General features: G+C 38.8%; 1 long non-coding RNA gene across 2 annotated transcripts; it reads left to right on the top strand.

The window, feature by feature from the left end:
• The first annotated feature begins 4,511 nt into the window (after positions 1-4,511).
• On the top strand, positions 4,512-24,850 carry LOC126932045 (uncharacterized). Of its 2 annotated transcripts, XR_007718094.1 has the most exons (5): positions 4,512-4,607; positions 11,402-11,488; positions 17,439-17,599; positions 23,821-23,914; positions 24,587-24,850. It is a non-coding gene; the product is annotated as an uncharacterized LOC126932045 (long non-coding RNA). The 2 variants fall into 2 exon arrangements; XR_007718095.1 differs by lacking the exon at positions 17,439-17,599 and having other exon boundaries at positions 24,587-24,848.

Consider the following 24,850-nt stretch of genomic DNA (forward strand, 5'->3'; position numbering starts at 1 on the left):
GGTAGTTTATTCGCTAATTTATTTGCACTGAAACCAAATGCTTTCCTGGAAAATTGGTCTGTAAAACTATGTCACTCTCCAGGACACTTGATCCCACCATTTGCTAATGAGGAGCAAGAAAGAAGTAGTGTGCCCCCTCCACAGACTGTATTCTTAACATGTTCATCTGCCCAAGTGCTTGCCATATTTCCATTATTTTTTTCAGTCTTTCTTTTATTCTTCAACCTATTTTAAAATATGACCTTTCTCTTAGGACTTAACTACTCCTTTGTAACCTATACCAAGAGTTGCCCTACCCTCTGCATTGCAATATCATTTTAATCTCTGTAGGTAGGGAAAATCAGCTCTCTAGGATGTTCAATTAAGTTTTTCTTGGTTTGCCTATAAAAGCTATTTGAGAGTTTCTCTTAGGAACACTGTCCACAGTGGCTTGCTTATACCTTAGAATAAAACCTCTGAGCTTTCAAAACTTATCTTTCTCCTCTGCTCTCCTGTTTCTTTCAGCCCCAAATATGCAGTACTGCCCTCTGAAAAGCAGGCAAGTCTCTCATGTGACACCTTCAAATAATGCAAGAAGTGATCTTTTGCCCTAAAAGAATAAAGGGAATTCTGATTCTTTTTGCTGTTTTACAATGAAATTTCACCCTTTGCTTTCTATTTATGGTTTACCAAGTCTCAATGCTATATTGCTCTTTGAGAGAGAGCAAGAAGATGATTCATATTGCTCTTTGAGAGAGAGCAAGAAGGGCTTACCCTAGTAAGCCCATAGCACATATTCAGCCTGTAAACTCAAGTTCTAGGATCTAAAACCCATTAAACATAAGTCTGTGACATACAGAGAAAAGAACAATAGCAAAAAAGGAGCCCAATTATTCTCAAGAAAATGCAGCTAGGGGAAGAGTTTTCAAAAATATTTAGGTTTTCATATGCATCTATACCAGCTTATTTTTATTCAACCTGCATTTATTGACTACTTATCATGTGCTAGGTACTTTGTTGATGCTGGACATGTAGAAATAAATAAGCTTCGTAGAATCCACCTGGATAAACAAAGAAAATGAGCTTGACCTTTCCATGGAGAAAAGTATGTATGATACTATTGGTGTTACGGAGTCCCAAAAGGATAGAACTGTCAAGTGGAATGGGCCATTAGAAGGGTAATCTAGGTCAGAAAATCAATCTAATGGAAGAATTATGTCAAGAAGGTATAAAACCCTGTGTGAAATTCAGAAGGACATTGTGGCAAGGTTATATTTAGTAATGGAGGGTTGGCAATTCATACTTCTGCTAGAAGTGCCATTCTTCCCACAGGGGAGTATCTAGTAAATCCTTGGCTTAGTTTATTGACAATTCATCCTCCATTAAAGTAAGGAAAACAATGAGAAAAACAGCTATGCCAAACATGGTTCTGATCAACATAAAAGACTGGCTGAGGGTATGGAAGAGACAGCAGTCATGAGAAAAAATGACCCTGTCACATAGTGTTGAGGAAGGGGGAGGAATTTTGAGTGGGTAGATATTTCCCTGGACTTCCCTGAGGAAGTAGCTCAAAGGATGTTTAAAAGAAGTGGAGACACGATCCATTGTCTGAGACTAAGAAGGAATATGGCTAAAGAAAAATTGGAGGTTCTACAAAGCAAAATGTTGACAAGATCATCATAAATGATCTCAAGTAGAAATAAAATGGAAAGCCAAAATAGAGACCAATGCAGGTACATAGGTACTCTGAGGAGTTCTGTTTTTGACAAGCTATCTGAAAAAAAATGCAAGGAGGGACACAAAACGAAGGACACCAAAAAGTGACACAATCTTGATAGGGAAGCAAGAATCAGCCTACGATCTGATGGGGCAAGATACCAATTCAATACTTTAACTCTGGTGTCTCCCCACCTCAACCCCTCAATCCCCATAATTGTTGTCTTGTACTCCTCCCTTAACAGCAAGCTAGACACAAGGCACCTGCCATCTCAACATTGAACACAGCATACAACCAGGAGAAAAATTAGTCCTATCCTGGGGCCTACATTGTTTTAGAGCTTGGTCAAGATGAGAGATACCCTCAGACCCTATATACTGATTGCCATATTTCTATGAGAAATTCCTGTGTGTGGTGAGGGGGAGAGTTGGAAATGGGTAGGGCATGGTCTTCCAGATTGCATCTCCACTCCCAACTCCTCCCCCACCACACACAAACACACAAGAACTCCATGGCCATGGTGAAGTGACTGTGCAAGAAATCAAGGTGTTTGAACTCTTCTATTAAGAGGCAGAGGGCAGAAATGATGGGCTATAGAGACATCACCACCTATCACAACTCATTTTAGATAGTTTCAATGGGAAGGTCCCTCACTGTGCTTTATTAAACCACAAATCAGCATAAATTCTAGACAAAGGAATGTCTCACAGAAATGTGGCAATCATTATACAGTCTCTTCTATTTTTGCAAGAGATGGATGTTTATCTTCTGGAAAAGGGGTTTACAGATCTTACTATGACCTACTTTAGAACAATAGTTAACATCATAAATTGATGTTATTTGCTTTTCCCAAAAAATAAAACCCTAATCATATTAATTGCATAATAGTTTCTCTAGAGTATTGTTCAAAGAATGAAGTATAATTGGCGGAAGACATTGATCCTTCCTTCACACAGAAAACAGAGCTCATGTGCAATAATTACACATGGGCTGGATTTGCACCAGTTTCACTGTGCAATCACTTAATGGTTGGATGCCACTTAATGGTTGGATGCCAATGTGAAAAGAAGCTTCTAGTGGTATCTCAAAGGAATTTATTCTTTTTTTTTTAAGTTTAACAATGACTGGGATAAAAACATGGAAATCATAAATAACTGTAATATACAAGCAAAATAAAGCTGGTGGGAATAGACAATATTGCAGACAGTAGAATCAAAATATTAAAATGTCTCAACTGATTGGTAAAGTGGGCTGAAATAAAAAAACAACTGAGAAAAAAACAAATTCTCACATTGAGGCTAGAAAAAATACATTTTTTTCAAATCTAGATCATGTAAAAATGTCTTAAGAGCAGATCTCATGAAAAAATGCTAGGTGTTTACATTGGCTAGAATGTCAACATGGATGAGATTAAAAAGATCAATACATTTTATTTGCAGTGAGAGGGGATCAATGTACTTGAAAGGTACATTAATGGCATACCTGATATCCACATCCAGGGAAGTACTTGTCTCAACTGTGCTTTACCATGATCACAACTCACTGGGGTGTTGTATTGAATTCTTTATACCTCATTTCAACATTGACAAGCATTTAGAGTTGGGCAAGTAGGATTGCTAGGAACTAATTTAGGCAATTTTTATATACCCACAGTCACTCTATAAGAAAGGAACAGCCCCTGTCCCATTCAATGTAGTCCTGGTGAGATTATCTGTCATTGTACTCACTCTAGCCTATTCTCCAGAATGATTGCTCCAGGCACTGAATGTGACTTATGGATATTAAAGGCTCCAGAGTTTTTCATCATTGTTATCAGAGGCTATAAGATATAGGCTTGGAGCAGCCAGCCACAAACTTTCTGGCCATAAGGAGCCTGTTGCCAGCAGAGGAGAGTTAGGTCAACATGCCTGGAGAAACCGAGATGGTGGTGTGCTGGAGTCAGCTCATATTGGCTCATAAGCATCAACTGTTAAATTTTTAGGAGATTTTGTGAGCCGGTCATTAAAGACAGCCATGATTAAAAAGCAAATTATATAAACTTACAATTAAATAAATTATAGTAAAAGCAAAGATAGTACATATTCAAAACTCATTTCCTAACTATTTGACTGCATTTTATTATTATCTATGTTCCTGGGGTTAGTTATACCTTTTGTTATAAAACAAAAAAAAAAGTTTTTTTGGAACTTATATAGTATTTTGGTGGAAATGCTACATAATGGTGTTTTACTGCACATTTTTTCTCAATTCTGTGTTCAGTGACATTTACATTGGCAGCTTGAAATTACCCATAGTGGGAATATTTATACAATGAAAATTTTCAAACACTACAAGGCTTAATTTATTATTTTGTTGGTTTTCTAAACCAAAGTTCACAAATTTTTTTTGTAAAAGACCAGACAATAAACATTTCAGGGTTTGCAGGTCATATAGTCTCTGTCAGAACTCCTCAACTGTGCCATTGCAGTGCAAAGGCAGCTATAGACAATACGTAAACAAAGTCAGTGTGGCTGTGTTCCAAAAAACTTCATTTACAACAAACAGACAGCAGGCCAGATTAGGACCACAGGGCATTTTGCCAATCCCCTATCTAAAGTTAACAGTGATGGAAAAATTGTTAGTAATGCAGATTAAACTTTAAAATGTGTCATCTCTAAAGATGCTACATAAACAGAACAAAAAAGAAATAAAATATTCTATTATCCAAAAACTATTATCTGGTTGAGCAAAGTTGTTAGTCTTTGCAAAAAACGTAAAGTTCCCATATATGTCTTTATTGTTTCACTTTCTTTTTTATCTGTGTGAGTCTCTGTGGGCCATGACAAAATACCATAGACCAGATGGCCTAAACCACAGAAATTTATTTCTCATTGTTCTGGAGCCTAGAAGTCCAAGATCACGGTGCAGAAAGGTAGGTTTCATTCTAAGGTCTTCTCTCTTGGGTTGTAGGTGGTCTCCATCTCACTGTGTGCTTAGATGACTTCTTCGAGTCTGAGAATTCTCCCTCCCTCTTCCTCTTCTTTTAAGGCCACCAGTTCTATCAGATTAGGGCCCCACTTTCATGACTTCCTTTAACTTAATTACCTCCTTATAGGCCCTATCTACAAATACAGTCTCCTTAGGGGTTAGGGCTTCAACAAATAAATTCGAGGAGGACACAGTTTAGTACATAGCATTGTCTTTCTTGTAAATGAAAATATCCACTAACATTCAAGTCAGAATTATACTGGTTCTTCAAAAACAACCATATTTGTTTACAGATACAAGAGTTTAACAAAAATAAACAAAAGTATCCTATGAGAATAAATTAGCTGTATCAAATTTACATAAAGAATATTAGGCCGGGCGCGGTGGCTCAAGCCTGTAATCCCAGCACTTTGGGAGGCCGAGACGGGCGGATCACGAGGTCAGGAGATTGAGACCATCCTGGCTAACACGGTGAAACCCCGTCTCTACTAAAAATACAAAAAACTAGCCGGGAGAGATGGTGGGCGCCTGTAGTCCCAGCTACTTGGGAGGCTGAGGCAGGAGAATGGCATAAACCTGGGAGGCGGAGCTTGCAGTGAGCTGAGATTCAGCCACTGCACTCCAGCCTGGGTGACAGAGCGAGACTCCGTCTCAAAAAAAAAAAAAAAAAAAAAAAAGAATATTAGATATTATTCTTTGTAAATTGTGCTATACATTCCTTATATTAGTAAAATTTATAATAACTTTGTGTATGTATGTACGTACATACATTTTTTCCCCAGAGACTTAGTTGTTAAACACTTACCAACCCAACAAAAGCAGAAAACAGTAAAGAGAAAGATGAGTAAAGAGCCCAGGGAACAGCATTTGAGCCCTTTTTGTAATTGGCAGCTCCACCCTTGTACTTTCCAGTTACATGAGCAAGTAAATTCCTTTCATTGTAGTTTCTTAAAACTAATTTTAATTGGATTTCTGCCATTTGCCCCCAAGAATCTTGACTAACACTATGTGTCATAGACAAGTTCAGGGAACCTATATATATATATATGTATATATATATATTTTACTTTCTCTCTCTCTCTCTTTTGAGTGCTGAGAGAGAGGTTCCTGTAAGCTGAAGATCCAGCCCACATTTTTAAAAAGTCAGATAAGTCTTTAAGTATAAGGGATTAACAAACTCTATTCTAAAACTCTGGATTTTGCATTGCCAGCTCTACTGCTTCTCTGACTCTGCACTCATGTTTCACTTTCACAAAAGGGTTCAAGCTAGGTGTGGTGGCCCATGCCTGTAATCCCAGCACTGTGTGAGGCCAAGGCAGAAGGATCTCTTGAGCTCAGGAGTTTGAGACTGGCCTAGGCAACATAATGAGACTTCATTTCTACTAAAAATTTTTTTTTTAATTTTTTTTGGTTAATGCCTCAATAAAGGGTCATTTTCTGAGCCTTGATTCTCATTTTTCACCCAGTTCTGCAAATGAGTATCTTCCCGTTCTTGCACCTGATTGACTTGCCTGGTGTCAGTACCTTTAGGACCGGCCCTGCCTTTTCCTTACCAGATGCTCCCAGATGTGGCATTTGTACCTGAGGCTCAGCTGCTGGAAGACAGTATGCCCTGTACTGCCAGCTGCCATTAGCTTCCCAGCAGCCTGTTTCCAATTTCCCATAGCAGTGCTCCTGTGGGGATGAACTCTGCTGGTCCTCTCTGATGTAAATTGCTGTTCTCAACAATGCCCTCCAATCTGTAATGTGGCCCACTGGACACGGGATTCTGCCTGCCACAGGAGACCCCTTCCCAGAGTCTGCTGCTCAATGGAGCCGACCCTGCTGACTCTCCCCAGTAAGGCCCTTCCTTGCAGAGCCAACTCCTCCCAGGCCCCTGCTGCAGCTGGTCAAGCCAGGCCCTGACAAATCTCTTTTCAAAACTGTAACACCTGGTGTCATCTTGTGCTCAAAACAGAATCATATGCTGCAGTTTGGAACCCAGTTATGTGACTGTCTTTAACTTAGGACTTAGAGTTCTGCTTGAACACATTGAGAATAGTTCTGCCTGTGAAAAAGACATTTTTAATACTCTCTAAATTTGTTGTTAAAAGACAAGTTGGGCTGGGCGTGGTGGCTCATGCCTGTAATCCCAAATATTCAGGAGGCTGAGGCGGGAAGACCTCTTGATCCCAGAAGTTCAAGGCTGCAGTAAGCCATGATTGCACTATGGCACTCCAGCCTGGGCAACAAAGCAAGACCCTGTCTCAAAAAAAAAAAAAAAAAAAAAAAAAAAAAAGAAGAAGAAGATGCTGGGAAAAATTTTTAATAAAAAATGATGCTGAAGGGGGAAGCAATCTTTAACAGATAAGACTCATTCAAGATCCACAAATATAATGATGTAATTATTACAATTGAGGGTTTCTTTCTCAAGCCATATAGGACTTCCATTGGGGATTTCCCCACAGTAATGCGGTTTCTTTTAGTTTTTCCCTGAAGCAGCTGTGCTAGACTTTTTTTGTACGACAGCTTACTTGATGAATGATATTTAAATCTGCAACACTCCCACAGGCATGTCCAGATTTTAATGAGTCAAAAACAATTTGTGTGTGCAGAAATAAAGTGCTACAATGATTTTTAATGGCCGGAGCTATTAAATGTAGATCAGTAATAGAAAGGCAAGACTATCAGCTATGTGTAATTTCTGATACATTCGCGATCATTCCACATTTTTTTCTCCCACTCAAGAAAGTGTTATGGGTTTTATTATTATTATTATTGTTATTATTATTTGACACAGGGTCAGTCTGTTGCCTAGGCTGGGGTGCAGTGGTGGGATCACAGTTCACTGCAGTCTTGACCTCCCCAACTCATGCGATCCTCCCACCTCGATCCCACAAGCAGCTGGGACTACAGGCACATGCCACCATATCCAGCTATTTTTCTTTTTTAAATTTTTTTGTAGAGACAGGGCCTCCCCATGTTGCCCAGGCTGGTCTCAAACTCCTGGGCTCAAGCAATCTTCCCACCCCAGCTTCCCAAAGTGCTGGGATTACAAGAGTGAACCACCACACCTGGCCAAGCACTATGGATTTTAGATTATTGAGAGTTATGTTATTCTGCAGAGTAACCTTGAATCCATTTGCATCTATTTTTTTAAGTAAAATATTTGCAAGCTTAAGAACTCTGGCTCCTATCAGTTATACGTCACTGTGACACACCTCACAAGTGGCTGAGGGTCAGTCTTGGGACATGGGCCATCACATAACAACAGGAAAGAAGGGGGAAAGAAACAAAAGCCATTTTGTAGGAAATAGAACAAGGTGGGGAAGAAAATAGGGGGTAAAAAAGAAAAAGAATTTGGAAGGAGATGTGGAATGTTAGAATACCAGATCATTTGACTTCCCTCAATTTAGCAGCTATGGTTTAAAAACAAGGAAAGCAAATCAACTTTGTCCTTTATCCAGAAGAGTCACAAGTCTGGGTGTGGGGTGAGGAGATGGCCTCAGTTGGGGCCAGCATGTCCTAGAACTTCTTGTGAGTGTGAAAAGGAAAAAGGAGAGAAGACACACTTTTGTCAGCCAGTCTTAAGTAGCTAAAATGCTTTCCTCAACCTACTGAGAAAAAAGTTAGGATTCACCATTTTAGTATAAAATACCCTCACTCATTTAAAAATACATTTTCTAAAAATTTCCCCTTTCAAAGCAAGACATCTAATTTGAAAAACTCATATCACAACTTTTAACTGTAATATAAATTAAGTGATATGGTAGGAATTTTAACATTAGAACATGGGTACATGTGACGATATTGGCAGGGAACAGCTGGCACACTCAAAGGGGTAATGAGTAGACGTTTAACAAAGGGACTATTCACAGAGGTGGGAGCAGAGTCAAGAGGAAAACAAGGGGAGTGAAGCACCCTGGATTGGCAGCACTGGGCAGCCTTCACCATCATGAGACCTCAAGGGAGCAGGGGAGGAGAATTGAGCAGATCTTGAGCACAGCTGCAGAGCTGTGGGAGGGAGGGGGTGCCTGACTGGAGCCACAGCTGAGAGCAGAGGAAGGCAGCCCTAGCCAAGAACAGACAGGCAAAGAGGGTGCAAGGGGTAGTGGAAGAGGGGCAAGATTCAGGACCTCATGGTGCTCACCACTGGCTAATCCCAATCAGAAGCCAGAGGGAAAGAGAACCAGAGTGATGGAGCCTCCGTAGGCCCTGAAGAGATGGAGGGCCATTCAAATACAGAGAATGTATTTGAAGATGGAGAATAACCTGCTTAGGGAGTTTCTGCATTGCCTTCTCCCATTCTTATTCCTGCCTCTTCATCATGCTGAACAGTCATTGACAGTGTGAGTGGAAAGGAAGAATTGGCAACCTATGATTTCCAGAATTTGCAACACTCACCATTTTGATTTGGGGCACACTGCTCTACTAAAGCGGAAAAATTTACACTCAAAATAAAGATGTCAGTAGGTTCAAGAGGTAACCTAGGCAGTCTGGATCAAAATTTGGTGCCTTGTTTCTAAAGCATAAATGTGGTCTAGACATATGGTTTTGAATAGAATCGGTTTCCTACAGACAAAAGGCCATGAAGATCAACAAATTGTTCTTAACTACTTCCACTTAACTTAATTGCATGAGGCTGCATTATCTACACAGCTGAAGAGATGTACTTACAACTTGGATGTGGCTTTCTTTGTTCATCAACTTTGAAAAGGCTTAGAATAAAGATTGTTTTTTCTTGTAGTGAATTTCAATATGTCAAAGAATAACTCAGCTTGAAATGAATAAGCCCCAGTAGGTTTTGCTTCAATATAAGAATTAAATGATTTTATTCTGATATATAGGCAATCTATAAAGAGTCACAATTTGATGCCTGGTGCAAAGTTTTACTTTTTAAATAGTTGTCATTCTATTTGTATCTTTCATGATGCTGAGAGAGCAAAGTAAAAGGAGGCTGTGCTGTTATCCTGACCTGACAAGTCTTAATTCAAATTTCGTTAAAGTTTACTACACACTTAACACATTTTTATTATAAAGTTTATAATATCTAGTAAAAAGTTGTAGGTGAAAAAACAAGTTCTAAGTTCAAATATGGTTAGGATGTACATGATTAGACAAATATAAATGAATTTGTTGCTATGGAATTTCTCATATCTGTCATATTTTAACATGATGTACTTATACAAGGGGGCTAATGGGTGTAGCCCTCCCAGGTTTCCTTAACCATCAAACGCTTGTGTCACACATCATCTTGTAAGATTAATGTTTCATAGAATGTTTTTGAAGCACTCTTTTAACAGGAGGTCTCCAAGTTCCTATTTCTGTAGTAACAGTGTATAAATGCTGAGCAATATTAGTGGTGAGACTAGGTTTTTAGGAATGTCTATGGGCTGATGGAAGCATCTCCTGGGTGTAGAATCAGAAGAATTAAGTTTGTTCCAAACTTAGTTGCACTTGGTTGTACTACTTACTAGCAGAGACACACTGGGTAAATCAATATGACTTTTCTGAGACTCAAATTTCCTCATCTCTAAGATAAATGATCCTTACCTCAATAGGTCTTTGAGAAGGTTTTCAAGTAGCTTAGGATTTCCACAAAACATTAAATATATCCCTACCATAATGATGAAGACTTTCTACTCCCAGGTATTTATTCAAAGAAAGAAAGGCATAAGTCATATAAGAATGTTCATGGTAGCTTTATTTATAATAGCCAAAGGTAGAAATTACTCAAATGTTCATCAACATGGAATGAATAAACAAATTGTGGTATATCCATACAATGGAATATTACTCAGCAATGAAAAGAACTGAACTATTCATACACACAACAACTTGGATGAATCTCAAAAATTTATCACCAGTGAAATAGGCAAGACAAAAAGCATATATACTATACCATTTTATTTCTGTAAAGGTATAAAAAACTAAACTATAGTAACAGAGAAAGGATCTGTGGCTTCTATGGTTGCCTGGGGACTAAGGGAAAGGGGGCAACAGGAAATGGTGGGAGGGGAGAATTACAAATGGGGTTATGAGTAAACTTTTGGGAATGACAGATGTGTTCACCATCTTGATTGTTGTGACAATTTTGTGAGTGTATGCATAAGTCAAAATTTTTCAAATTTTACATTTTAAGTACTTGCAGTATATGAGAGTTTGGGTTTCTCCACATCCTCCTCATATTTGGTGTGGTCTTTCTAATTTTGTCAATTTAATAGATATGTGGTGATATCCATGACAGTTTGAATTTGCATTTCCATAATAACTACAGATGTTGAGCATGTTTTCCTGTGCTTATCTGCTACCAATATATTTTCTTTGGTGAAGTGTCTATTTAATTTTTTTTTCCTTTTTTTATTTGGTTGTTTTTTCTCTTATTGTCGAATTTTGAGAGTTTTTAGATATTTTTGATATGAGTTATTTATCAGATACATGATTTGCAAATATTTTCACCCAGTATGTGCTTTTGGTATTTTGTGCAAGAAATCTTTGCTTAACCCAAGGCTGCAAAAATTTTATCCTATGTTTTCTTCTAGAAGTATTATAGTTTTGGGATTTTACACTTAGGTCTACTGTTCACTTTGAGTTAATTTTTGTATGTGGTACAACATGTGGATCAAAGTTCATTTATTTTGCACATGGATATTCCCTTTTTTCCAGAACCATTTGTTGAAAGGCTACATTTTTGTCCAAGAACTGGGCTTTAAACTTTGTCAACAACCAAGTTTTCATTTATGTTTGGGTCTGTTTCAGGACTCTGTTCTGTTCCCTTGGTCTACTTGTCTAACTTGACTCCAGTACCACAGTGTCTTGCTGCAGCTTTATACACTTTGAAATCAGGTAATGTTTAGTGTTCTCAACTTTTTCCTTCTTTTCAAAATTGTTTTAACTAGTCTAGGTCCTTGGCATAGCCATATAAATGTCAGAATCAGCTTGTAAATTTGTACCAAAAAAGTGTGTGAAGATTTTGATTGAGATTGTGTTTAATCTACAGATCAATTTGGGGAGAACTTTAACTTAGCAATATCAAGTCTTCAATACCATGATATCTTTATTTATTTAGATCTGCTTTAATTTATTTTGGCAATGTTTTGTAGCTTTCAGCATATAGGTCTTGCACATATCTTGTCAAATTTACATCTATGTATCATATTTTTATGCTACTGTAAGCAGCACTGTTTTATTTAAATTTCTGATAGTTGGTTGCAAGTACATAGAAACACAACTGATTCTTGCTTGCTGATCCTGTATCCAGCAACATTGCTCATTTATTAGTTTTAGGAGCTTTTCAAGATTTGCTCAGATTTCCTATGTAAGCTATCACATTATCTGGGAATAAAGGGAGTTTTACTTCTTCCTTTCCAATCTGAACATCTTTTATTCTTTTATTTATTTATTTTTTCATTATTGCCCAAGCTAGAATCTCAAGCACACTGTTAAATAGAAGTGGTGAGAGCAGACATTCTTGTGTTGGTCCTGACCTTAGTGGGAGAATATTCAATATTTCATCATTAAGTATGATGTATGCTATAGTTTATTTCATAGATTCCCTTTATCAAGTTAAAGACATTCCCTTCTTATCCAAATTTGCTGAGAGATTTTTAATGAGAAACAGATGTCATGTTTTGTCAAATGTTTTTCTGTGCCTATTCGGTCTGTTTACATAGTGAATTACATTAAGTTGATTTTCAAATGTTAAATTCTTGGATTCCTCAGATAAATAGCATGTGGTCATGTTGTGGTCTCCTTTTTCTAAATTATTACATATGATTCCCGAAGTTTTATTTAGGATTTTTGCATCTATGTTCATGAGGGTTATGAGTCTGTAATTTTTTTGTCTTGTAATATCCTAGGTTCTAGAATCATCATACCTTATAGAATGAATTTCCTCCTCTTCCATTTTCTCAGAATGTTTGTGTAGAATGGGTAGTTTTTACGTCCTTAAATATTTAATAGAATACACCACTGAAGCCACATGGGCCTGGAATTTTCTTCGTGGGAAAATTTTAAACTAAAACTTCAATTTCTTTCATAGATTTAGGGCTATTCAGATTATCAGATCCATGCTGAGAGAGTTTTGGTAGTTTGTAATTCTAGGCAGTTTTTCCATTTCATTCAAGTTGGTGAAGATATTAGCGTAAAGTTGTTAATAATACTCCCATATTGTCCTTTTAGTATCTGTAGGATCTGCAGTTATGTCACCTCTCTAACTCCTGACTTGATTTCTTCTTTCTTTTTTGTTTCTTATCAATCTGCTGAAGGTTTGGCAATTTTATTGATCTTCTTAAAGAATTAGCTTCTGTTTTCTTTGATTTTTTTTCTATTTTCTATTTCATTGACTTCATCTAAGATTTTATTATTTCTTTTCTTCTGTCCACTTTGGATTTTATCTTTTCTAGTTTTTGAAGTTAGAAGCTGAAGTCAATGATTCTAGACCTCTCTTCTTTGATAATATGGGCTTTTTGCTTTTGTGGTATCTCACAAAGTTTGAAATATTTTTATTTTTATTTTTATTCATTCAAAATGTCTTTTTTTTTTTTTTTTTTTTTTTTTTGAGACAGAGTCTCGCTCTGTCGCCCAGGCTGGAGTGCAGTGGCACAGTCTCGGCTCACTGCAACCTCTGCCTCCCAGGTTCACACCATTCTCTTGCCTCAGCCTCCCGAGTAGCTGGGACTACAGGAGCCCACCACCACACCAGCTAATTTTGTTTAGTAGAGACGAGGTTTCATGGTGCTAGCTAGGATGGTCTTGATCTCCTGACCTTGTGATCTGCCCACCTCAGCCTCCCAAAGTGCTGGGATCAAAATGCTTTCTAATTTCCTTTTTGATTTCTTCTTTGACCCATGGGTAACTTAAAAGTATGTTATTTAGTTTCCATATATTTGGGTGTTTTCCAGAGGTCTTTCTGTTTTTTGTTTCTCATTTAATTCCATTAACATCAGTTAATACATTTTGTATGACTTGAACCTTTTAAATGTATTGAGACTGGTTTTATGGCCCAGAATATGATCTGTCTCTGCAAATATTCTTTGGGCAATTGAAAAGAAGGTATCTTTTGCTCTCATTAAGTGGAGTTTTCTATACGTGTCAATTAGGTCAAGTTGGTTGACTGTTGCTCTTCTATATTCTTACTGATTTTCTCTCTACTTGCTCTATCAATTATCAGGAGAACAGTATCAAAATTTCTGGCTATATTGTGGATACATATACTTCTGTTTGCACTTCTCTCAGTTTTTGCTTCATATAATTTGGAACTCTGTTGTTAGGGGTATGAATATTTAAGATTGTTAGGTCTCCTGATAAATTGTCTAATTTCTTATTAGGAAATTACCTTTCTTATGCCTGGTGATATTATTCCATTTTATCTCTTGTGTTGGCTTACTAGCTGTAACTCTATGTTTCATTATTTTAGTGGTTGCTTTAAGATTCATTGTACACATCTTTAAATTACATAGTCTACCTTCCACTGATATTATACTACCTCATGTATAGCATAAGAACCTTACAGTAGTATACTTCCACTTGTCTTCTCCTAGCTTTTGAGCTATTTTTTTTTTTTTTTTGAGACGGAGTTTCACTCTTGTTGCCCAGGCTGGAGTGCAGTGGCGTGATCTCAACTTACTGCAACCTCTACCTCCCAGGTTCAAGCTATTCTCCTGCTCCAGCCTCCCGAGTAACTGGGATTACAGCCATGCGCCACCACGCCCTGCTAATTTTGTATTTTTAGTAGAGATGGGGTTTCTCCGGATTCATCAGGCTCATCTTGAACTCCCGACCTCAGGTGATCCCAACCTCAGGTGAACTGCCTCAGCCTCCCAAAGTGCTGGGATTATAGGCGTGAGCCACTGCGCCTGGCCAAGCCTTTGTTTTTATATAATTTACTTTTACATATTGTAAACTCTACCTTATATTGCTATAAGTTTTGTTTAACCAGTCAATTATTTTATAAATACATTTGAATAATGTGATAAAAGAAATTCATGTAGTTACCATTGACGGTGCTTTTCATTCCATTTTGAAGATCCACATTTTTATCTGGAATTACTCCTTCTGCCTAAAGGAGTTTAACATTTCTTACAGTGTGGGCCTGCTGGTAATGAATTGTTTTTAGTTTTTTTGTCTACGAAGTCTTCAGTTTTGGCCGGGCGCGGTGGCTCAAGCCTGTAATCCCAGCACTTTGGGAGGCCGAGACGGGTGGATCACAAGGTCAGGAGATCGAGACCATCCTGGCTAACCCGGTGAAACCCCGTCTCTACTAAAAAATACAAAAAACTAGCCGGGCGAGGTGGCGGGTGCCTGTAGTCCCAGCTACTCGGGAGGCTGAGGCAGGAGAATGGCGTGAACCCGGGAGGCGGAGCTTGCAGTGAGCTGAGATCCGGCCACTGCACTCCAGCCTGGGTGACAGAGCGAGACCCCGTCTCAAAAAAAAAAAAAAAAAAAAAAAAAAAAGTCTTCAGTTTTTATCTTCATTTTAAAAAAATATTTTAGCCAGGTATAGAATTCTAGGTTGACTTTTTTTCTTTCAATACTTTAAAGACATTACTCCATGGTCTTTCTGTTTGTTCTATGCCCAATGAGAAAATTACTGTTATCTTTATTCCTTAGTATATCACATGCCTAAAATAAATCATGTATTCATACCAATATAATTTGAATTTCAGATTATTAAGTTTTACTTAACATTTTGGGGTTTATATTTTATGTATTTTTTTATACTGAAAAAAATCTTGGCTCCTAATAGTAAATTATTTGCATACACACATATGTGTATGTATTAATAGTTCTAAAGTAACAATATAATTATTACTACTAGCAATAATACTACTTAATGCAGATTAAGAATTCTTTCCTTTTTCCCCCTTCTAGAATATATGGTAGTAGAAAGTTACAGTCAAAATACTATGCTTTAAAGTCACTTGAAATAATTTGTCTTCATATTGTTATGAGTACTAAGTGATACACATTTGATGTTTGTTTATTTCAGTTTTTTTTTATTTTTAGTGATTTACTCTTTAAGAATTTTAAATTGTGTAAAATATTAACTTTTAAATGATGTGAAATATTAACACAGTTCCAAAGTAGCATTATGCTGGTAAATGTTTATAAATAAAAGACTGGATTTTGTCAATTTTTATGGTATACATATTACCACCATGACTGATTTTGAGTTATCAATGTTATAACAGTTAATGCAGAATTTGGAAGAATTTGGTAGTACACCATTATATAGGAGTTCTACCATGCATATATGACACATATAAAGCTCAGTAGCACAGATAATTGTAAAATGTATAAAAATAATTAAAACATGAGTTTTAAGTATTTATTGTCTTTTTAAATATAATTTATTTCATATTAAGTTACATAATTTAATCTTTGATAATAGCTGTTTCATAGCTGGCTCACAAAATTCCTGAAAATTTAACTGGCTCTTGCCAGCTGGTATAAACTGGCTTTAGCGCACACCTCTGTTTCAAAGTAAAAACCACAAAACAAAGTAAATTCAGAAAAGGATTGCTTTCATGTGCTTTCTATCCCATTTCCTCCTATATGAGAGGTAATTGTTTTCATCAGATTTGGTCTCATCCGTTCATGGTTTATTTTTGAAAATATAAGCAAATACAATTATATAGTTCCTTAACCAAAAGATAGCACACAATAAACACAGTTCTGCTCCGCTTGTAGGTTAGAATCTTGATTCCTGTTAAATTGCAACTCTTCTAGGAAAAATAAAGAGGTGCATGTGAAATAAAGAGGTGCATGTTAAACTATCACTAGTTTCATACTTCAGTAGAAATTAGTTTCCTTGTCTTTTTTGAGAGCTGAGAAGTGTCTGAATGGGAATGGAAAAGTTTTCTTTGAGAATAGGGATGAATTCAGGAATCTGGGAGCATCACAGGCAAACTTTACAATTTTACTTGGCATCAGAGGAGTGGGAAGGCAGGCGCTGGCAACCTGTTGAGGTGGCGAGGCTGCATGGATGAGTGCTCAAGTGCTGGTTTATACAGTATAAATCCAGCTACTTTCATTGTTATAAAACGTCTTGCCATCAGAGGGGGTAGAGTTTTATGTTTTAGTTGGACTTCTCAGCTGAATTAAATGTGATAAGGCTGTGCTTATCACCCTTGTGAAAGTCATTTCTGCAATATTTACACAAACTCTATGAGACTGAAATCTTTTATTGATTTTCTGTTGGTCTCTGATAATGTTTCACTGAGAGGAAATGACTGAGATCTTGGAATTCACGTCTTTATCACATGACTGCTTCCAAAGTCATGAGTAGTAGTTGTTGTTGTTGTTGTTTTAACAAACCTCTTTATTTCCTACAATAAGTATATTGACAACCCTGGTGCTCTTAGCTTATTCTTGCCCCACAAGCGCAAAGAAACAGATTGAAGGCTGTGGAGTAGTTCACTGAGCCCAGCCTTCCTTACAGGAGGTCCTTAATCCCTTAGGTGGGAACATTTTTTCAGAAAAAGACTCTCCTGAACATTTACTGACTTTCCCCATGGCCTATTAAGTCTTAAATACAGGTACTGTGGGGCAGGTCAAACATTCCCTTAAATTCTTTCAGCTTCAGAATTATTTAATGTGACAATCGTCATGATGGCATCGTAGAGTCAACCAATGCCCACACTGCCTGGATCTCACCATTCCACAACTCTCTTTAGCAGCTTCCTTTAATAGAGAGCTTAAATCTGCCCCTTGGGAACTCCCAACTTCCCTCTAAATGTGATTAAATTTTGTATTTAAGTATTTAATTATTTTTTAAACTAATTTCTGCCTCTAGGTGTATGGTAAACTAAACAATCCAAAAACCATGTAGCTCCACAATAATCAGAAATTCTGGATCCAGTAAAACAAGTCTCCTTTAAGACACGGCTGAATGCTGGAAGAAAGTTCAAAAAGTTCCTGGAGTCAAAAATGAAGTGAGAAGGAAAAATGAGAGCAGTGAGTACGTGCATGTATGCTAGAGCCACTCAGGGTGGGAGTTGCCGGGCTCAGGCACCTAGAGGCTTGGATTAGTATGCTCAGGCCAGGGCAGAATGTGAGGCCTGGAGATGCAGAATGCTGGGTGTTGGAACTGCAACCCCTGTAGAAATCCTGGTCCTTAGAAGGGCTATACTCAGAGTGAGGGAATGAATCAGGAAATGCACCCGTAGGCTCAAGGAGACAATAAAGGTGATATTCTATCTCAGTAGTCTGGGCTCTAGGGGAAAAGTTTCCCTTGAGAGTTTGTAACCATGGGTCTGTCATTCCATTGGTTCTGAGAACCTCCAAACTGAGAAATTAACATAAACTGAGATGGAGGCAGTAATTCCCCTTGGGCAGCTAACAGAAACAAGGGCAAAACCTTCCTGAAATAGAGGAGTAGGGTTGTCCAGGCCCCTTGGGATTCCCTCCAGCCGTTCCTGCATTTGAAGATGCATTGCTCTTAAGCTCTTATTCTCATACTTTTCAGTTCCAATGACCACAACTCTTTCAACAGATTTTTATAGGAGTTTCCAGAAACTTCATCCTGCTCATTTTTTTCTGTGTTGTCTCTAATATGTCATGTTTCATTTAAAAGGTATCCTTTTCCTCCAGTTCAGACCTATAGGTAACACACCAGAAATTGTCTAATGTGTGGTATAAAATAGGACCATGATAAAAAAAAAAAAAACAAAGTAATAAAAAATTATATTACTGTAATGTATTAACGTCATATCACTATAATAAAACTTTTATTATAATAACAGCTACAGTTGAGTATGTCTTATGTGCCAAATACTAGGTACTAGACATGCACTGTCCTTTTTAATCTTCAGGATACCCTGGGATGGGTTCTAACACTACCCTCCTTCTACAGATGAGGACAAAGAGGCTTAGTAATTTACCCGGGGTAATGGAGCTGGGAAGTGGTCACAGAGTGGCAATGTGTTATCACCAAAGCCAGGATTTAAACCAGCCCTATCTACCTTCAATGCCCTTGCTTTAAGTCACGAATCCTCCACCTCTCTTACCTGGTAGAGCATCCACACGCAAGTTCCCTTGTTAGTGACTATCACGTTCTTGAAAGTGTTTGAAGCGACCTAATATCCCTAGAATCCTTATTTCTTTAAACATTTAAATCACAGTTATTTTTCCCAAAGATAGATTGCCATGGAAGAGGGGAACAAAGACGAAGGAGGAAGGTACAGGAAGGAAGGGGGCAGAGGACCAGAAACAAAGGCAAAGATAGGAGTGGGTGGGGACACGGGAAATTTCTTCTGCTTACTTCACAAGCTTACAGCCGACCCGGTCTGGCAAGTGACAAGGTGCCTACGGATGACACAGCCAGGGATTCTTCTAGGCCATGCAAATATTCAGTTGCTTTTGATTTCTTACATTTTTTTGAAGGTAATACTAGATTTCTGAAACGGCTCTCACTGACGCGCCTTTGTTTCTCCTGGAGCCGCGGGTCTGCAGCTGAGGGCATTTGTGTTTGGGAAGCCTGCCCCCTCCTGGATTAGTGAAACCTTACAGGCCACGTCTCCAAGCTCTCCAAAATGAGATCTAGTGTGTGAAAACGTTTCAACTGTTGTTCAGAGATTTGAGGAAAATAAATAAATAATCTTTTTCATATGATTCCCCTGAGATTTTTGGATTATTCTCATATAAATCTTTAGGTGGATTTTATGGATTTTGAAATCATACCCACCTAAAAATCCTGAAAAAATGTTTTAAGGACCCAAAGAGATAATAATAACAGCAATAATGGTAAACATTATATTCAGTGATTTCTATGTGCCAGGACTGTGCAAAGTACCCTGTGAACAATGCCAATTGCAGCACTCACCACCACCCCAAGAGACAGGTTCTCTGCATTATTACCCCCACCTTACAGAAAGCCTTGAAGCAGCAGTCCCCAACTTTTTTTGGCACCAAGGACTATCTTTGTGGAAGACAATTTTTCCACGGACCAGGTGGGGGATTGGGCGGGGGTGGTTTCAGGATGAAACTGTTCCATCTCAGATCATTAGGCATTAGATTCTCATAAGGAGTGTGCAACCTAGATCCCTTGCATGCACAGTTCACAATAGGGTTCACGCTCCTATGAGAACCTAATGTCACTTGCTGATCCGACAGGAGGCGGAGCTCAGGCAGTAATGCTCACCTACCAGCCACTCACCTATTGCTGTATGATCCCGTTCCTAACAGGCCACCGACTGGTACAGGTCCGCGGCCACGGGGACCCCTGCAAACTGGAGAGCTTCTCTACCACCACCCTCACACACCCAACCACCCATAGGTTGGGAGCCCCGGAAATTCTTGAACTGTCATGCCATCTATTGACCACACTTGACTGAATCAGAAATAATCGACCAAGCTGAGTTACTTGGATACTTTCTCCTGGGAATTTGGAAGCAGAATGAAAATAGCCATCAGTCTAGGCTGGTCACTTGAATGGAGGTCATCGAACATCAGGAGCCTACTGTGGAAGAGCATCTGCTGCCATGGAGAAGCAAAAAAGATAACCAGGAGAAAGAGAAAAGAACAAAGGGGAAGCATAGGAAAAAGCAAAAAAGACAACTTCCCTTTTCTTAGTCCCAGTCCCTCCTGAGGCTCCCCTGCTGGTTACGCTGATTTGGCTACCTGAAATAGGTTCGTTTTTGTCTATCAAAAAAAAAAAAAAAAGTGTATATAACTAAGTCGTGTGAGCAATAATATCTAAAAGTGAATCAAAGCTACTGTTACAATGGTATAAAATCTGAAGTTAATATGGCACATTGAATGATGTGCATAATTTTATTGTAATCCATGGCAATTAGGCTCAAATAGGGAGCAATTAATGAAAATGACTATAATTATTATGATGTCAACAAAGCCAAGCCAAGCAATTCCAAAGTCAGCTGTAGGCAGGAGGAATTAGAGACAGCAGGAAGTTGTTCTGGGGTTCCTCGGAAGGACCTGGGATTTAAAAACCAGGAGACTAAGTCCTCCCCTTGCCGCTCACTTCTCTAGCAACCATGGTCCGGGAGGACTCCGGAGGTCCCAGCTAAGAAGCTGTGAGCCTCTAGCTACTCCTGACCACTCTCCTTGCCCTGCCTCTTCCCTCGATGCTTCTCCAAAGAGGAGTCCTGAGGATGGTGGGTTGTGGGGGAAGGGCTGCGTTTGCTTGAAAGGCTGTCTGTTCCTCAACACTGGATTGGTGAAATCTGGAGCACAGAGAATTGGAAACTGTTTTAGGAAGAAGTTGCCAGCTTACTTTCCATGGTGCACGCCTCCTTCAGTCTATGTCTACCCTTGACACAAAGCGTCATCAACATGGTCCAGAATAGCTCAGCCGGGATCTGTGTTGAGGATGGCGATGAAATCCTCACGGCAATAAAATGCATGCAATGGCGTGGCTTTGCTCTCTGTTCCATGGGCAGCTGCGGCTGGGAGTGTGACATGTGGTTGAGGTAGCACTGGATTGGGTTGTTGAGACTGCTGCATCCCAACTAAATACCATCATCTCAGTCTCTTTTCCACTGATGTACAGCTAACAAAGACCCCTCAGAACAGTCAACAAAAGCCAGATCCTAGACATCTGAGTAGTTTGACCTAAAGTAGCCCATACTTAGAGAAACAAAAATTCAGTGACTGGAAGTATTTTGTTTTCCTCCTTCCACTAAACCAGTACCTCAGTCTGAACTTTCACCAATCAGGGGTGCATTTGTGTTAGTAAGCAAATAAATATCAGCTATTTTACATGTATTACTTCCCTGAAAATGTGTGTGTGTGTGTTTTTTTTTTGGTGTGGGGATAAATTAATCTAATTAATTAATTAGCTATGATCCTGGCATAAGAGCAATGGGAATGTCACGGAAAGAACCAAGAAAGGTTTTTCTGGAGTTATTCAGTAAACATTGAGTAAGTACCATGTGTCAGTCATTGTGTTAGGCCCTGGAGGAAAAAAATCACAAAACAGACCTCTACTTTTTTTTTTTATTTTTTATTTTTTGGACGCAGTCTCGCCCTGTTGCCCAGGCTGGAGTGCAGTAGTGCCATCCCAGCTCACCACAACCTCTGCCTACTGGATTCAAGCGATTCTCCTGCCCCAGCCTTCCAAGTAGCTGGGACTACAGGTGTTTCTGTATTTTTAGTAAAGACAGGGTTTTGCCATTTTGGTCAGCGTGGTCTCGAACTCCTGACCTCAGGTAATCCGCCCGCCTTGGCCTCCCAAACTGCTGGGAATACAGGTGTGAGCCACCACACCTGGCCAGAACTCTACTCTTCAGGAACTTAGTGCATCGGGTACTCAACATTAAGTGCATCACAACTAAGTGTGATGACTTAGGGGCAGGAAAAAAGGAGGCTATTTCTATCTTGGAACATTTTAATAACCTCCAAACATTTTATACGGATAAAGCTGGGTTAAAACAAACATTAAGAGGTGTCTAGGAGAGAAAGGATGGGGGTGGGAGCTGGAAGAAAATTGTAGGAAAGGGGAGGGTTGTTATCTTGGAGCTAGAGATGGCTTCATCCTTGTGCATCTGAGGGCTGTTTTTAAATAGTGTCTGTCTGAATCATTCCTCCGCCCTCCACCCTTCACTTTCCACCCTCCACCCAACCCTCTTCCTGAGTCACCCTGACTGCCATTTCTCACCCTGAAAGGAGAAAGAGGAAAGGATATAATTTGTATCAAATCCCTACCAGCTGCTAGGATACATTCGTACATTTCGATTGGAACGTTTCATCTACACATACCACTGTGCAATGGGTGGGAGTTCTTTTGTGTAACGATGGGGAAACTGAGGTACAAAAGGGTAGGTAGCACGACTCTCCCCTTATTACACAGCTGATAAGACAAAGTGCCATAATGCAAACTCATATTCTAAATTATATCATTAATAATGAACATGCATGCTGTTTTTGAAAGTTAAAAAAAAAAGTACATAAGTGTGAAACAAAAGTCTTTCCTTCTCTACATTCCAAAGTGTTTGGGGGCACATCCCTATGCAGTTTTCCCTTGCATACACAAATGTGTACCTACATATGTGACATATAACTGTATATGTGAACATGAACATTTTGACATAAAAGGGCATTCTAACCATATTGCTCTATAAATCACTTCTGTCACCTAATGCTACATCATGGATATTCTTCCATAATGCCCACATCTTTACATTTACTTCATTTTTCTAAGATCTATATGAAATTTAATAAATATATATTATGTAAGTATTTTCTTATTGATGAGGATGTCTCTGTTTTGTTTTAAGGTTTAATATTAGTGCAGTATTTAATACTAAAGTATTATCTGTATCTGAGTTTTAAAATTTACTCAAATGCAAAGCACAGGAATTCTGAAATGGAAGTTTAAGTATCCTTTTCTCTCACCCTCCATTCCAACCTCCATTCCCCAGAGTTGTGCTGTTGCTGTTGTTTTGTGTTTTTCTTCTAGTAGTTAACATTTTAACTTTAAATACTATAGTTCTTGATTTATCTGTTTTAGAAAGTATCTGTTGTCTTGCCTCAATGACAACTGAGTTTACTATACTTTTTTTTTTTTGAGAGGGAGTCTCTCTCTGTTACCCAGGCTGGAGTGCAGTGCCACGATCTCAGCTCACTGCACCCTCCGCCTCCCAGGTTCAAGCGATTCTCCTGCCTCAGCCTCCCAAGTAGCTGATATTATAGGCGCCCACCCCCATGTCCAGCTAGTTTTTGTATTTTTAGTAGAGACAGCGTTTCACCATGTTGGCCAGGCTGATCTCAAACTCCTGACCTCAGGTGATCCACCCGCCTCAGCCTACCAAATTGCTGGGATTACAGGCGTGAGCCACCACGCCTGGCCAAGTTTATCATACTTATGCTATCTCTACCTCTTTCTTTTAAATGTTAGTCATATTTATAATTTTTAAGTTATTCAGTGTAAATTTGTACTTTTCTTTAGCTATGTCTTGTGTGATTTGTCAAAAAATTTAAATTTTTGAAAAAATTTAAATTTTTGACAAAATGTCTTATCAAAAAATTTAAATTTTCAAAAAATGTAAAACCCAATCTCAAAAAATGTATTCTGATTATGTAAATATTACATACTATAGTTCCAAGTAGTGTGATAGGATCCATAGGAAAGGAGACACTCTCCTCTGTGACTTAACCATGCTGGCTGCTTGAAGGAGAAGGACTGAGATCTAATGGCTTATGCTTTTATTTCTTTTCAGTTGCCTCCTAAGCCATACTGGTCTGCACTGTTCTTCATATATCAGGTTCAAGCTAATGGATCCAAGCCAAAGGACTCCATATTCTCCAAAGCCTGTAAGCAGAATGCTGGTGTGGTGTGGGGAGGAAGAAGTTCCATTGTGTCCCCACTGAGGGGACACAAAAGTCCCAAAAGGGTCACTGAACTGCCAGGTACCAAGAGATACCAGGTACCATGAGGCTGCCAAAGGCAGAGACGGGCCAATTCATCCACTTCAGCTGAGGCTGAGACATGGCATCCCTAAATGCCAAACAGGACATTGCAGGGAATAAGGATCAGAAAATCAGGTGTAAAACAGGAAGTCTCCCTAGAACCCACATGTGCTTATCCAAGACACCGTTATTCTCAAGCCACAGTGTTATCTATTCCCTTGCTCCAAACACCCAGATACCATTTTGGTGAGGAACAGGAGAAAGGAAAGGGAGTAGAATGTGAAAGGACTGTTTGAATCAGAAGAGACTGACATATTGATATTTGTCCAGTTTCATTGTTTCTACCCGACACCCAGTAAGAAAGAGTCCTAAGAGGAACATTAGTTCATGAGACTAACTGGCTGTTCATTAAACTCACAGCTGGACTACATTTTCCAGCCTTCCTTGCAGTTAGGTGTAACCATGTGAATGGATTCTGACCAATAAAATGTGAGTAGAAGTGGTAGATCCCATTTCCTGACCTGATACACACAGACCTCCCATGCATTATCCTTTATGTTCTTTTCTTTTCCACAGTGATCTTGGAAACCGTGTATTGAAGATGGTGAAGCCACAGATGGAAGGCACCTGGATCCAGTTTTAAAAGAGCTGCCTGCCAATCAGGAACACCCTTTTTGAACTTTGAGGATGTGTTTTAATTCTCATATTCCTGCATAACAAACAACTCCAAATTTAGTGGATTAAAACAATAATTTATTATAATCCCTATAAATTCTGTGAATTGACTGGGTTTAGCAGGGTGGATCTCACTTGGGGTGACTCATATGATTGCAGTCAGAT

This window comes from Macaca thibetana, chromosome 12, assembly GCF_024542745.1.
Source record: "Macaca thibetana thibetana isolate TM-01 chromosome 12, ASM2454274v1, whole genome shotgun sequence".
Taxonomy (NCBI): Eukaryota; Metazoa; Chordata; class Mammalia; order Primates; family Cercopithecidae; genus Macaca; species Macaca thibetana.